Consider the following 13,368-nt stretch of genomic DNA (forward strand, 5'->3'; position numbering starts at 1 on the left):
TGAAGTTGGGAACTGTGGATTTGAGATAATATAGAATATACTTTTCAATGTTTATGAGTTTAGAATCAGTATTCAGGATAGGAAGAAAGAAAGTTGACATTCTGAACTCAGACAAATCAATTATGATCATATTTATTGTTCCATGCCCATGACATTCTTCCGTAGCCCAGGCTAGTCCTGAGCTCATCTTCTTACCTCAGCTTCCTGAGTGTTGGCATCATAGGTGGGTCAGTGTGCCTGGCTTTTTCCTTAAGTCTTGTGTTGGGGTCCGTGAGCTGTCACTTTTTTCTAGACTAGATGTCTGCAGACACGTCCTTGATGCAGTTGTCTGTTTGTGACCAGGTAGGGCCTTCCTGAGGACACTTGTCTTACCAGTGTTTCACCAGGAGCTCCTGGTGAAGTACAAACTGCACTCTGTTCGTACTGAATTGGTGAGGCTTTCCAAATGATGTGTGCGGTTTCTGGTCCTTCCAGACCCTTGTCTCTTTGAAGGCCGTATAAGCCCAGAAAAGAGGGTGGCCTAGCAGTTCAACTCATTGTGTTCAAAGTATAAGATTATCCGAATCTGCTCGGGTGTCTGGTTTTGTAGGTTGGGCCACCTCTAGAATCTTTTTTGGGAGGTGAGGGGTTAGGATAAGCTGTTAAAACAAGAAATATTCCCACAACTGAGGTAAGGAAGACTTGGACCTGAGGTTAGTAGTTATAGCTGATTGAGTCATTGACTGGTCTGCCATGTTGGTTCCCTGTTCTTTGTAATCTGGTTCCCTGCTAAACCATTTCTCTTTGGTTCTGGTCTTTTTGTGAGCTCTTGGAGCACCATATACCTTAGGTGGCCCACCCTTTCACTGTGGTGTACACGTAGGGCTTTGAGGCTGTGCAGTGCACAAATTATTAATTCTGTTTCCTGCTAGCCCTTGAGTCACTTGCTGTGTCATGTAAGGAACTTTACTTTCTTCTCTGGTCTGTGTCGAATGTTGATTGATGGCAGAGTTCCTTCATTCATGATTATGAGTTGCAACAAAACAGATAGAAGAGAAAAGAGGATCAGAGTTGGGAGAAATAGAAGTAGCTCCCACAGTTGTGAGCTGGCCACATCCTTAGCTACTGATACAAACTTCCTAGATAATCCGAAACTTGGGCTCCTGGAGATGTGGGAGTAGAGGAATGTGTGGGGTGAGGAGCTAAGTGAGCTGTCAGGATCTGGCGTTTTCAAATCATACGTCAGAAGGGAACATCTTGATTATTTCTTCAGAACCAGATCTGCATTTGAGGAAACAGGGCTTCCAGTCTACGAATGAACTAAAGTGATTGCCACAATACTTCATTGATATTTTCAAAGAATTAGAAATTCACCAGTAAATTTTAAATTAGGAAGGATATTGCAATGAGAAGTCTGTGCTGACACTTTGCCCTGGTGGAAGTCAGGAGGGGTTAGTTCCTTTGGGCTCTTCCTTTTGTACCCTTTAGGTGGGTAATTGACCCCTTGTAGCTGTGCTCTGCTTGCTTGTGGATGTGCTTTTGCACTTGGCAGTTCTCAGTCTCTTTCCTTTTTGGGTCAGCTCTTGTGCAGAGCAGGCTGTGGTGCTTCATGACTCCTTTGTCTTTCTTGGGTTCCTTTGTCAGATGACGAGTGTACTGTTATCTTTAAGCAAACATTATGATGTTGGCCAGTGAGGTAAGTTTGCTTACCTCCAAGACTCATCGTAGTCTGAGTTGAGTCTGTAGGACTCACATGTTGAATGAGAGAAACAACTTCTCGAAGTTGTCCTCTGACCTGCCCTTGTGCATGGTGGGCAGCACTCCGTGCCCACATGCCCATATGACATCACACTTACGTGTACATGCTGTAACTTAATGGCTGTGGTGTGAAGCTGCCTGAGGGTTGAGTTGTCATGTGGTAGTAGGATGGACGCTGCTGAGTTCAGGAATAAAGGAAAGCTTAGACTCATTTACTTTACTCACTTCCTTTCCTTGCAAAATACTGCATATTTGTTATGGGTTTAAGTAGAGTGGAAATTTGAGGACAAGCTCAAAAGAATGGTTCAGGGTGTGGAAAACAGGGAAATTCTGTGGCGTTAAGGAGACAGCTGCTCTGGCTTCTGCACCCTCCCTCTCCTCGTTCTTATTTTGCCTGAGGAGGAACAGTAGAGCAACTCAGGAGGTTACTAAATTCTTCCTTTTCAGGGGTACACCCTCCCCCCTTTTCATTTTTGGGAGAGAGCCCCATACTATAGTCCTGCTGGCCTGGAAAATGATACGTAGACTAGTTTGGCCTTAAATTTGTAGTTAAGTCCCTGTCTTAGCATCGGCCTCCCTGGTGCTAGGGTGACTCTAAGGGATCCAGGCTTTTTGTCTTACTGCAATTCTGATATTCTGTTCAAGTCTTGTCCAGCAGTCAAACAGTGGTTTTATTTTTCTACCTGAAATTAAACATTTTTCTCCTGAGAAATTAGCCACTAAAATTTTTACTAGTGTTTTAATTTGGATTGTTAATTTTGGTAATGTTTGTTTTAAAGTTGTGTAAGGGTCCATGATTCGGCAAAGAATGATACCCTGAACTCTCAATAGTATGTAAATGCAGAGTGTTTTTTTTTTTTTTTTTTTTTCTACAGAAGTCCAGCATGCTGGGCTCTCCCATTACCAGAATAGAGCTTTTATGCCTGATTTAAAGCACATTAGGGCATTCCGGGTTTGGTGACCCTTATGTTAATCTGTTGGGTCCCATCTCTAAGGACATTCTCTTGGGGACTGTGGGGGCTGTAAACTTGCTGGGGGAAGTCTGGAAATGCTGCTGACCCATTGTCCTTGCCTCAGGCCAGGTGGTAGGGCAGCTTCTGAGGCCTGGGGTTGCCTGGAATTGCCCAGTTCTTGGATACAAATTTAGGCCTAGCCGCCTGAACTGCCAGTTTGAAGCCTGTCATGGAATCAGCCTAGTCTCCTTAGTTGTATGGGTTTTGAGTGCCCCATTTTTCTGTTTTAAATTCCTGTTGTCTTCAGCATTTGATTTTACGTAAATTGAAATTTTCCACCAGTCGGAGTTTGAGAATATGTAGCAGAAACACCTTCATGTGCTGCTGTGTGGCACTGTGGAGATGTTTGTTGACATTTGTTGCCTTCCTTTTCTATTTCCTCAAACTGGCCACAGTCTGTAATCTCAATAAGGCAGAGTCAGGAGGAGGATTGCAACCAGGAGCTAACCTGGTCTACTTAGTTAGTCCCGGATAGCCAGGACTACATGGTGAGATTTGGTCCCCAAAATTGAACCAACAAACAAAAAGGCTGAGTATGGTGGTCCGGTGGTCTGCACCTGTAATGCTAACACTTTGAAGGTGGAAGCAGGAGGATCAGAACTTCAAGGCTAGCTTTGGCTACAGAGCAAGCCTGGGCTATGTAAGACTATGGCACACAAAAGAACACTAAGACCACCATCACCACCACTACCACCAAAAATGTAATGAGAATAAAACACAGTGAATAAAAGCAAAGTGGGGACAGTTATTCTTTAGTATGCGAGGACTGACCTTTCCTGACTGCACATCTCAAACTTCACAGTGATTCCCCTCTGCACTGCTGAACAACCCTGGCAGCTCCGTACCCAGGGATGCTTTTGCTCCTGCCATAGCTGCTTTGTTCTTTGTATCAGGCTCTGCCCTGAGATAGGCATGCACACTGAAGTAGTGCTCGTCCCATGTGACGCTTAGGTTTCTTGTTACTATTACCATTTTACCATTTTTATGAAAAACATGGTGTGAGTGTTTTCTTCTACTGACACCTCCTCCTCCTATCTGCGTATTTAACCTGGATGAGAGCAGGCATGGGTTCTGATTCTCTTGTCACTCTCCCAGTATCTGGAATAGACTTGCAGGTGTTTAGTATTTTTAAGCCCATTAACTCTTTTTGACCCACTGATAACTTAGAGTGGATTTACTTTTATTATGGATATGTATCTTTAAGAAGCCGGGATTTACGGTGTGCTAGAGGAGATGAGATTACTTTGGTGTTTACATAATGTTTGTAGCTAGTTCTTAGCAGCTATATCAATCTGAAAAAAATAGTTGAAGAACTGATACTAAAATAGTTGTGCTAAGATACTAGATTTCAACAAGTTACGCTTCGTTTCTTTCAATCCAGATATGTCATCATTCAGTAATAGGAGGTGAGCTAAACCTCCCAGTTACATTGATGGAGGTTACTTCTAGCTACATTTACCTGGGAGGTGGTGGTGTTTAACTCTGATCTACTTCTAAAGTTGGCACTGAGTCATAATGCAGGCAAGTTGTGCTATGAAAGCCCAAAGCAAGTTCTCAAAAGGGTTGATTCAGGAAGGGACCTCATTGACGTAGGGAATACAGCAATCTTACTGAATTGCTCCCTTTGGGAAGTGCAGCACGCTCGCTTGACTGACTGTACAGCCAGAACCAGACCTGAGTACCAGGAATGTCTTGACACAATAGTCTAGCTAGTTTTGCTGCGTCATAATAGCCTTTCCTTTATTGACTTTGAAGTGTAATGACAGTATCTGAATTTAAGGACTACTTTACTTTACCTGAGAATTCCCTGAAGGACTCTGAGCAGTGTAGCTTGAGAGGGATCCCATAGTGTATTAGAATTTGTTGCTCCCAAGTGCTGGGGGAGGTAAGCTTGGGCACAGACAGAGGTAGCCATTTATAGCTGGAAGGCTGGGCCTTTAGTCCACTCTGGATGTACTTAAGATTGCCATTTACTCAGAAGTGACATTTATCTCTTCGGCTCTGTCACCCAGCTTTTTCAAATGAACCTGTTTTTAAATGAAGACTGAGGGTTCTCTTTTGATAACATCTGTGATTTTCTTCAGTTCATCTAGGGAGTGGGATGCTGATGGAGTCTGTCCTCAGAAGAAGCGCCACAGTAGGGAAGTGTTGGCACTTAAGACCATCACTTGGGGGAGGGCAGCAAGTTCTTTATACAAATATCGGGAACATTGTAGTTTCTGAGGAAGAAGATCTAATTAAGATTTATTCTAAGACTTTCCAGTCCACGGAGGGAGAGGCAGGCGGATCTCTCTATGAGTTTGAGGCCAGCCTGGTCTATAGAGAGAGTTCCAAGACAACCAGGGCTACACAGAGAAGCCCTGTCTTGGAAATGTAAAAGACCTTTTCTGTTTATTTTATGGTATGTGCATGTATTTATTTTTATGTGTGCTTTTGTGCATGTGAGTGCAGCTGCTTATGGAGACCAGAGGCTTCAGTGCCTCTTCTGGAGCAGGAGTTAAGCTTCCTGTCTTGGGTTTTGGCAACCAGACTTGGGTTTTCTATATGAACAGTACATGCCCTTAACTGCTGAGCCATCTCTCCAGCCCGCGTTACTCTATATTTAAATAATCTCAGTGTATAATACATTTTAAGAAAATGCTCAGCTTACCAAAGTAAAATGAGTAGCTGTGTAAAATAAGCCTGCTGTGACCTAAGGCATTTAATTTCTTTCTTCTTTTTTTTGTGTGTGTGGGGGTGTTACTCTTATTCCATGGTGGCCTGCACCTCCGTTTGTAGCCCAGGCTAACTGCAAGGTTGGGGTGATCGATCCTCTTGCTCCCTTCACCTCATTTGTGGGTTGGGCACAGTGAACCACCATAGCTGACTGCCTCCTTTGAATTTCATTTGCTTCATTTTTTTTTTTTTAATCACCTTGGACTCTGACTTGTCCTCAGCATTTCCTTACTCTCAGCCCTTTAATTACATACATGACTTAAATATGCTGGTCAGATTACATGGAAGATGTATGGTGCTGATACACTTCTCAGATATCTCAGTTAAAATTAACCTCAAAGATTCATAGCTAGCTGAAGAGGAACTTGTATTTGTTCATTCCGTGAGGAGAATTAGTCACATTCTCTTAAACTATAGAGACTACTAAAAGAAACTATAGCGACTACTAAAAGAAATACCAACCAACCAAACTCATGACTGAGAATTTTTTTTTCTCTAATGTATAATTAATTCGCAGGATGGTTTTGAAAATCAAACTGTATTTAAGTATAATACCTTGCTCTGTGTAGATTTTAGAAACATACTAAAATATTAAATAATTGGATAAAATGCTCCTTGCATTTGTAATTTTAAAGCAAAATCACTTTATTTGTAGCTGTGTAAAACTTTTCAAATACTGAAAGTGTCAGGAGATGGGTCCTCTAACTAAATGATAGTGTGCACATGGCTAAAGCATTTGCATTTCTGAGGAGAAGAAATGCAGGAGTGAATTGTGAGTGGTAATGGCAGGAAAAGTGGATGTGGCACAGACCTACCAGCTTGGGTTATCCTGGCTAGTGGCTTATTTAGTTTATGTCTTAAAGTGACAGGGAAGGAGCAGGAGGGTGGAGGCAGGAGAGCTTCTGGCCTGCCAGAGGGCATTTTCTGTGAGAGAGAACTGGGAGGATTGTTTTAAGCAGAACAGCAGGGCTTCTGCTGGGCACCTGGTGTGAGGTGGGAAGGGACACTAATTCTGCAGAGTAAGGATGTTTATTGGTACAGTGTTGTCACCTGTGTTCAGATGTCTGCAGACACCATTGGGGTCTTAGCAGCCTCCGTTGGACACTTCCATACCATTTCTCTCATTAAATTATACTCCGTGAATCACAGAGTGAAACAGAAAGACAAGACTGGGAGAGTGAGTCTCTTACAGGGAAGAGCTAGTGTGGGCGGAATCTCAGGAGAGGATGGCTCTTCGAGTAGTCCAACTCCGTTGTGTACATGTTTGAAATTGTAAACAATTAGAGGAAGCAGTAAATGTTGCTGGCTGTGCTCTCTGACTTTCCTTGCACCTCCATTTTTGGGGAGTAGGGAAAGAAAGACTGTTGTCCCACTGGGTTATAGACAGAGCCTAAGTAGGAAGGTGAGGACTTGGAGACTGCTGGGCAGTGAAGAGTGAGGAGCCCTCATTTGAGGTCTGCCTTCTGGAGCTAGGCCGAGCTAGGAACTGATTCTAGTTGGTATAATTGTTACTGAGCTTACTCGATTTAGAATTTTTTTTCCCTCCCACTCACCCCCCCTCCCCCCTCCCCTCCTTCCCTCCCTCCATTGCTTCCTTCGTGATGTGCTCCTGAGTACTGGGCTTCCTGCCTTCATTCCTTACCCAAGTGCCAGGATCACAGGCTTGCCACCATAACAATAGTTAAGTATGTTGTTTTTTGTCTTTTGGTGTTCTGAGTCTGAACACAGCCCTAGTAGCCCTTCGCTAAATGTATTTTAGCAAAATTAAAGTTTTTAATTTCTTGCCTGAGTTATCATCTGTACTTGATTGTAATTACATATGCTGTGTAAGTTTACTATTGTGAGTTTATCTTATTTTCTGAAGAGTTTAAGGTTTGGGTAAGAATGACTGCAGAGCCAGGGTAACTTTCCTTTGTACAGGTGATCACCTTGCTCCAGTATTTCCCAGGTTTCTCACTGGTTTCTGTCTGACACGGGATCCTGTGCCGTGTTTTCTGTCCCCTTATACTCCTGGTTTCGTGGGATTTCTCTGTTTGTTTTGACTGTCATGGTACTTTTGAGAAACATTTCTTTGTCTCATTTTCTTTGAACTGAGGCTATGGGTATTTGGGACAGTCTCATGTTCCTACTTCAGTTTGTCTCATCTAGTGTGTGAGGTCCCTGTGGGTGTCTTAAGATGGTGCTAAAGTTGATCACTTGATCCTGGCTCCGTGTCCAGGTGCTGTCACTGGGAAGCGAGGCACTATGGAGGCTCAGCTCATGGGAGATCTAGTGTTCTGCTTGTGTAAAGCCTCCAGTCAGCTTCTAGCTCAGAAAGAGAATATAAATGTGGGGAAGGTACAAATGACCTTTTCTCTCTGTAGCCCTTTGCTTGGCAGCTTCAGCATCCACAGCAGGTGTTTTCTGGGCAGTGGTTGGATTGGTTTGGCCCCAACTACTTCATGTAATAGTTGGATTTTTCCCTTTATAAGAGATTGTTTCTATTTGTTACCCACTGTGTCATGCGTCTGTGGTCCTGTGTGGATGCCTTTGTCTGTTGAATTATAATGTGATACTATTGCTGAAAGGTGTTCTGTCCTTCTGTCCTTCTGGCTCCTGTTAGTTTTTGTGAGACAAGTTCTCACTCTGTAGCTCCGCACTACATAGATCAAATTGGCCTTTTACTCAGAGATCCTCCTACTTCTCCTCCTGTTTCAGTTAGGGTTTTATTGCTGTGAAGAGACACCATGACCAAGGCAACTTTTATAAGGACAGCATTTAATTGGGGCTGGCTGACAGGTTCAGGGGTTCATTCAGTCCATTATCATCAAGGTCGGGGTATGGCAGCATGGTGCAGGAGGAACTGAGAGTCCTTCATCTTCATCTGAAGGCTGCTAGCAGAAGACTGGCTTCCAAGCAGCTAGGACAAGGGTCTTAAACTCCATGCCCACAGTGACACACTTCTGACAACAAGGCCAAATATTCAAACCACCACGCTTCCCAAGAGCTGGAATTAAAGGCAAGGGCCATCATGCTGCCACTGGTGCTTCTGTATTTTCAAACACATGTTACCTGTGGCTTTCTTTCTACCAGCACTTTCTTTCAGATACAGTAGTATCCTGGGATAATCTTGTATTTTCTATTTTAAACCCACTAGTTGAGTTCTTTCTCCAAAAATTCCTGTGTGCCTTCTATTGGAGTGATCAGGGCATTTATACTAAACCAGGAAACAACATTAAGTGGAGCTAATATATATTCACTTTAAGCCACTCCTGACATGACTGTCTTTTTCTTGGCTTGAATTCTTAATTTTTTTAAAAGAATTTTTAACTTTTGTGTGCATGTGTATGCATGTGTGCTGTCTATATGTATATACTTCCATGTATGTGTATGTGTATGTGTGCATGTGTTCAAGGATGTTGGGTATCTTTAGTCATGTTCTGTCTTAGTCACTGAAGCAGGAACTCTTACTGATTCAGCTATTCTAGTTAGCCAGTTGGCTCTGTGGATCTCCTCTTACTGTCTCCTGAACTGACGTTTATGTTCTAGGATCTGTATTCTCTTCCTCATTTATGTGGTACTTGATACTCTGAGCCATCGTTCTAGCCCCTAGTTTTACTCCTTAATCTTTTCTTCTATAACATGCCTTTTTTTTTTTTTTTTGGTGTAGATACACAGTTTTTCCTCTAAAGGTTACCAAAGGGATACATTTAGATTTAAAAATCTTTAAACAGTCTTCACAGGCTTCATCTCTGCCCACAGGAGCGTATGAAGTGATAAAATTCCTATTTAGTATTATTAATAAGCAGTTTTGTCCAAGAAGCTAACCAAGTCTAACTACCTGAAGTGACGTTTCCATTCTGATGGGATTCATACAGTGTATATCCAAATGTGTAGTGAGATCTTAGGAATTCCAGGATCCTCGGATAATAAGAAATGATTATTCTGTAGGCTGGAAATGGAATAACAAAGCTGGCTTTAAGCTGCCTGAGTGGCTGGGAAGATGGCTGCCTGGTGAGACTGAGCCAGGCTACACTGCTGGCTGCCTGCCTCATTGCTGGTCCTTGCTCACTTCTCTTACCTGGAGATCTAAAGTAGCTAGAGATTACTATTGCATGAACCCTAAAATCACTGTAAATCAAATAGTAGAAGTTGTAGATTTAATAAGTAAACTCAGAAGTAGTTGGGATTTTACCTTTTACTTTTAGATAGTTTGAAAAAGTGTCGATACTGTGGTAATCATCACAGTTCTGCAGACAGGGCCTGCTGGATGCCTGTGTGCAGGGATACCAGGAGGCGTGGGAACTGATCATTCGGGCAGTTGTATTTTGGAGCATTAAAAAAATTATTATTTCTTAAGTTCTTTCATTTTAATTTTTTTTTTTTTTGGTTCTTTTTTTCAGAGCTGGGGACCGAACCCAGGGCTTTGTGCTCATTTTAATTTTTATTTGAAGTATATTTCTTAGAATTTTGTGCAGCCATGTGGTCAGTTAAATACAATTTTATAGAAAAGATTCGTGGGCTCTCTGTCACATTGAAGGAAAACAAAGGGGATCCTATGTTCTGTTTACTTTAATTACATATAATTACGTTATTTCTCTCTCTTCTCCATGCTCCTCCTTCTCCCACTGTGTGTGTCCTTTGTGCAAATCCCATGGATCGCAAGCAGCAGCACTGGGTGCCATGTGGTGTCCCAGCCAGCTTTGGAGAGGATGCCAGATGGGTGGAGGACCACACCTACCACAAAGGGAAAATAGTCGAGCTGGACAGAGTCTGTTAGGAAAGAGACCTGGAAACCACCTGAGCTGGACCTCATAGCTAGAAAGCATAGGGAAGAGGAGGAAGGTGAAGATGAATAGGTTTCAGCACAGTTTTGTTTTACTATAAAAACGCAACACCCCTGTGTATGGCTTATGCCTTTAAAAAAGAAAAAAATTGAAGTGTAAGGTGGTAAAATTTGTTTTTAAACCAATATGGTGGTGGTGGTGGTGGTGATGGTGGTGGTGTGTGTGTGTAACCTGGTGGTATTTTCCATAGCCAGTAACCTGGCATGACATAGAATTGGGCCGTGATTGTCATGCAGATTAAAGCTATTGTTGGTGCATAGAGCATCCTAGTTGCATGTGGAGTGGGTCTTGAGTTGTCTCTGATGCACCTGCTGTGGGAGAATTGCTCTATTACTGAATGCTGTTCTGTAACTGCAGACACAACAGAGAGTGGTGCAGCTGTTCAGCTGATATTTTGAATGTATCTAATTAAAAACTTAAATAAAAAAGGGGGAGGTTCATATGTAGGATGGGAGTTATCAGGGAGAGCAATTGCCCACTGTGTGTGAGACCTGAAAAAGAGACAAAGACAGACAGACAGACAGACAGGATGGTAAGTTGTTGACTTGTTGACTGGTGAGACACAACATGCCTGGCTGCTAGTGTATTTATATATTTCTATTTCATCTTACGTTGAGAAGCAATGGAAGTTGTTAATTTATATATTTATATATTTATTTATATATTTCTATTTCATCTTACGTTGAGAAGCAATGGAAGTTGTTAATTTCTTCATGTCACTGGAGAGTAGTAATTATAAGGTTTTGTCTGTAACAATTTTTTTTTTTTTTAAAGAATTGGTTTGCTTAGTTGTGTTACGTTTGCAGTGAAGTCAGAAGGAAAGGAGCTGTCCTCGCTTGGGCTTTGTTCCCAGTGGCCAGTCAGTATTACCCAGAGTTCCATGTCAAGCTGCTGCTCATTGTGTGTTTTGGCAGATATGTCCTGATGTGTGTCTGCCATACAGTAGTATCATGTGAAACATCTCTACCTTGTCCCCATCTCCCTGACCCTGGCCATCTGGAATCTTTGTTCATTCTCCATTGTTTGGCTTTTCTTAGGCTATGTCTACAAAGCTGATAATTCATTTCTTAGAGTACTAATGCTTTCAGATCTCCTTCCTGTCTTCTCTCACTCATTTATAGCACCTTTCTATAGTGCAGAACATAGTACTCTCTGTAAACGTGCTTTATCTGGTGACCTCTAAGTTTGAGTAGTTATGAATAAAGGTGCTATAAACATCCTCATGTAGGTTTTTGGGTAGACGTAAAGTTTGTGTGTGTGTGTGTGAGAATTTATGTAGGCATCAAGTGGCATAATTGTTGGAATATGTGTTAAGGCTGTATTGTTTTACAGGGAACAATGAAGAAGTCTTCCAAATTGTTTCTGTTGTATTTCTAGCAGCAACAAGAACATTCTGTCTTATAGAATCCTTCCAGTGGCTGGTGGTGTCTTGTGTCTTCATTTGGACTGTTCCCATAGGTTTGTGACAGTGTCACGTTTTGATTTTTCTTTTCATGGTCAGTATATGATACTGAATATTTTTCATATGCTTAATTCCCATATATGCATCTTTTTCATTCTTTTACACTTAGTTATTTTGTGTGTACACGTGTGCATGCTTGCTAGTGTGGTGGCCAGAATTCAAATTAGTGCATTGCTTACCTTTTGAGGCAGGCTGTCCATCTCACTGAACCTGGAGCTCACTGATTTAAGCTAGGCTGTCTGGCCAGCTAGCTCTGAGGCACTGGGCTTAGAAATACGAAGCACCACACCTAGCTTTTACACTGGCTACTGGGAATTCGAAATTAGGTCTTCTTGTTTGGTGCCACACATACTTTAATGACTGAGCCATCTTACCAGGCCCAACTGTTAGCTCTTATTATGTGCCAGGCCCTACTTTTGAGCCACAGTTACTGGGAAAATGTGCGCTTGGTGTATAGTTGGTTAGTAATCTTTTATCAGATATATTTTGCAAACATTTCTCTGTGTTTTCTAGTCTCTTCTCATTCTGCAGACATTGTCATTACACAGCAGAAAAACGTTAATTTGAATGGAAGACCTGATTATCTGTTGTCTCCTTTATAAATTTGTCCTGCCGCTCCCGTGATCTGTTGATGTCTTGGGTTCTTTATCTTTGAGAAGTATATAGTTCTATGTTTTGCGTTTAGATATCGGTCTGCTCCATTGCTGTGATGAATTGGGATCTTTGTCTGAATTCCTATATTGTTTATGTTTCCTTCTCCCCCCCCCCCCCACCCTCCTCTCCTCTTCTCTTTTGTGTATTTTGTTTGTATCTGTGTCAATGCGCCAAAGTGTTTGCCTTGGTTGGTGGGACCAAGAGAGGGATGTTATATCCCCAGAGATTGGAGGTACAGATGGTTGTGAGCTGCCATGTGTGTGCTGGGAATTGAACCCATGTCCTTAATCACTGAATGCCAGGATTCCTTATTGTAATCACCCCAGCAGCATTTGTTGGAAAGAACCTCTGTGGCATGGTGGTCTTTGCGCCTGCATGTTTTGGGAGCTCTGTTCGTCCACCTTCCCTAGTCTCCCCCAGTCTTGATTAGTACAGCCTAACAGTCTTGAGATCCAGGTTTCTCTCCTTAATATTAAGTTGGCTATTCTTGATCTTTTGCGTATAAACTTAGATGAAAGTTTTGGACTCAGTTTGCTAGTAAATACACACAAACTAACTTGTCAGGATTTTGGCTGGGATTGAATCTAATTCTTGTTTGGGATGTTGATGGTGTCTTGATAATATTGATTATTCCTATCTGTAGACATGGGGAGCATCTCATTTACTTGGTTCTTTGACTTATATCTTGTAAGTTTGGATTTACATCTTAATATTTCATTTGTTTGGGTGCTGTCTTAGCCTGTTTTCCATTATAACAAAATATTCAAGATTGGTAGTGCATTAATATCAACGCTTTTTTGGTTCCTGCTTCAGGCCCAGGAGCACAGTGCTACTCTGCTTGGTAGCACTGAGGGCCTTCTGCTGCACTGTGCAGTGGTGTAGGTGCTGGTTGCACATATGTGCGGCTCAGTGAATGTTGTAGCTGAAGATAATTTTACTTTAGTAAAATGAACAGATGGTA

At 42.1% G+C, this 13,368-nt stretch overlaps 1 protein-coding gene across 6 annotated transcripts in view; it reads left to right on the plus strand.

Moving 5' to 3' along the window:
- Tbl1xr1 (TBL1X/Y related 1) overlaps window positions 1-13,368 on the plus strand; it is a 139,179-nt gene that overhangs the window by 11,518 nt on the left and 114,293 nt on the right. Inside the window, exon 1 of one of the 6 annotated variants that reach the window (NM_001108941.1) lies at window positions 337-450. The exons of the other annotated variants lie outside the window; for them this stretch is intronic. The gene's annotated coding sequence lies outside the window, so the exon portion shown is untranslated. Of the gene's footprint in view, window positions 1-336; window positions 451-13,368 lie in introns of those variants that run through there. 6 annotated transcript variants of the gene reach the window in all.

Source organism: Rattus norvegicus, chromosome 2, assembly GCF_036323735.1.
Source record: "Rattus norvegicus strain BN/NHsdMcwi chromosome 2, GRCr8, whole genome shotgun sequence".
NCBI lineage: Eukaryota > Metazoa > Chordata > Mammalia > Rodentia > Muridae > Rattus > Rattus norvegicus.